The sequence below is a fragment of the Humulus lupulus genome, chromosome 4 (assembly GCF_963169125.1).
Source record: "Humulus lupulus chromosome 4, drHumLupu1.1, whole genome shotgun sequence".
Lineage (NCBI taxonomy): Eukaryota > Viridiplantae > Streptophyta > Magnoliopsida > Rosales > Cannabaceae > Humulus > Humulus lupulus.
Window position 1 is genome coordinate 78,284,829 of NC_084796.1, and position 2,789 is coordinate 78,287,617.

General features: G+C 30.4%; 1 long non-coding RNA gene across 1 annotated transcript; it reads left to right on the forward strand.

Annotated features, from left to right (window-relative positions):
* The first annotated feature begins 410 nt into the window (after nucleotides 1-410).
* Nucleotides 411-1,376, forward strand: LOC133829039 (uncharacterized). Its single transcript, XR_009891474.1, has 3 exons — nucleotides 411-565; nucleotides 1,042-1,166; nucleotides 1,320-1,376. It is a non-coding gene; the product is annotated as an uncharacterized LOC133829039 (long non-coding RNA).
* The last annotated feature ends 1,413 nt before the right edge of the window (nucleotides 1,377-2,789 follow it).

Here is a 2,789-nt window from a genome sequence, read left to right on the forward strand (position 1 = left end):
ATATACTATATGATTTGATTTTTAAAATTACTTGATTTTGAGTTCAGAAATGAATTTAAGCTGTTTATTTAGTCTTATTGCTAAACTTGAGATAATTTTGGCATTTCCAATCCTCATCTCAAAGAAATATTATATATATTTATATATATATAAAGAGTATTGTCAGTTCAAGAATTTGATATCTATTTCAATATGGTAGTTTGAGGGAGCTTCTGATGAGGGAAATAAAGGAGTTAGTATATGGGATACATTTACAAAACAACCAGGTGAGAACTTCAAAAAAATTGTTCGATAACTTTTAAGTAATGCATAATTTCTTTTCTAAGCATTAGATGAAGATATATTGGTTGATGTTTGTCCAAGCCTCTTCCTTACTTCTATGGTATTTCGTTATTTTCTCTCATTTTCCTACTTCTAAGTTACATTCTTCATCACTCCTCTCTCCCGCCAAACATACAAACTTTTCTCATCAACCAAACACTTTTCCTCTCATCTTTTTTTTTTCATCCAAAACTACATTTCAATTCATATTGGTTTAACCCTGACTTAAGGGAGATCTTTTAAGGTTGTGTTTCAATCCTAGATCATGTACTTTCTCATTATCATTAATGATCTCTTTCTGGGTTGTTGTTTCTTCATAATCTAAATTCTAGTTTGTGTGTGTATTTTTTTATATCAAACTCATTTGAATTTTCCTCATTTCAAAACTGACCTCTCTTTGTATGTATAGTTTTGTTTTAAGGTATTCTGATAGACTTTATTTTTTTGCTACGGATTGTGATAGACTTGATTAAGTTTTGAGTATTGACCTTTAATGAATATCCGATCATAATGGGTTATGAAATTGGAAAGTCTTTTGTGGTGATCTTTTCTGTTTATTATTCTATCTTTGGTTAATTTATCTTTAACATGTTTGCTACAAATATTTTATAGAAAAAAATTCCCCGAGTTTTTCCTTATAGTCAAACGAAAAAGTTGCATATTAAACCAACCCAATAGTCCTAAGATTTTAATTTTAAGGTTAATCTTTGGTATTTGCAGGCATGGATTTTGTAGATTCAAAGAGGAAGAACAACTTTTCTGTCAGGATCTTTTTGGCTGCTTTCCTTATTAGTCTTTCAATTTTCTGGTTCAAGCAGTCACCAATTTTTAGTTCTCCCAACTTGGTATGTTTATGATTTTATATGCAAATCTAAGACTTGTCATTATAAACTTTGATTAAGTATTTATATTAAAATTTAAATAATAATAATAATAAAATGTCTTGTCACATAATTTGCATAACAATTGATCAAGTTAAGGTTTTCTTCTATGTCTAGTTCTCTAAACCAGAAGCTGGAGTAACACATGTGCTGGTAACTGGTGGAGCTGGCTATATAGGTTCTCATGCTTCACTAAGGCTGTTAAAGGACTCATACCGTGTAACCATAGTGGTATGGTATTTCGTTATTTTCTCTGTCTTATAGTTATACTTTTAAGTAATTCATAATTTCTTTTCTAAGCATTAGATGAAGACATCAAAAGCCTCTGAAGTTTCCTATTGATCCTACTTTCTGTGTTGCCTTGCTTCTAGGCAACTAAGGGATCTCTATACTAATACTAAACTCTTTGATGCCAAAGCACCTCCACACACATGAACCAAATAACCAATACACAAATACAACAAACAAATGACAAAACTCTGAAAAATTAAGGCAGAAACACAAACAAAGAAATACAGAGATCCTACATCCAATCCAAGGTTGGGAGTTTAGCTCCCTACTCTTTCCACTGTGAATGAAGAATAAAGAATTTTCTCTCAGCTCAAGGATTTTTTCAACATTTATTTTTTCGATGAAAGAGTAATAGCCTTTATTTTATATAGGCAAGTACATTACAAGTAAACAAATGGCTGACCAATGAGAAAATAACAGCTGTAACATAAGCCACAATGCCAATTCCAAAATTGGTCTCTTTCTAGGCATAGCAACTACCCTTTAAACTTTTAATAAGGGATGAGTATATGTCTAACATACACAGTTTTTTTTTAAGCAAAATAAACATGTTCACATGAAACTGAAAGATAGAGGAGCTCAAAAGGAGAAATGCCACTGAGTTGAAGGGTCACAATAAAATTGAATTTTTCTGTAATCTATTGAGTGAAATAGTGAGTAAAAAATAAATTATAGAATTGGTTAAGTTGATGCTAACTCTGGTCATAATACAAAGCAATAATAGAAATCAAAACATAGTATTTATATCAAATAATATCTCATAGAAATTCTTCTCTTCTGTTGTTCAGATGAGAAAGCTATTAGACCAAAAAGAGACACCTTTAAACAAATATACATATTATAGACCAAGCCATGCTAAGTGAAGCTAATTTCAGCAACAAAAATTAACAAGTTCTTCTATTATAGCTAACAAAATATAAGCAACAAAAATATAATTTTGGACTTTAGCTGAGAAGACTTTGATACCATATTATGAGGTCAGTTTTGTTTTCCCTTAGACCATTCAGATTGTGCTGTTTTCTATATCAGATTCTAAATCTCTAAAAGTAAAAACAGATAAAAAAAAAGTAAAAAACATCAAAAGCCTCTGAAGTTTCCTATTGATCCTACTTTCTGTGTTGCCTTGCTTCTAGGCAACTAAGGGAAAGAAACAAAAAATGAACAAATAATTCCTGCTGTACACTAAGCCATATGGTCCTACACACCTAGATCACTCACTGATAGTAACTATTTTTTTTCTATGAATTATTTTTGTATTTAGTATTGTTAATATGATTCTTCTTACAAGTTTTGTTC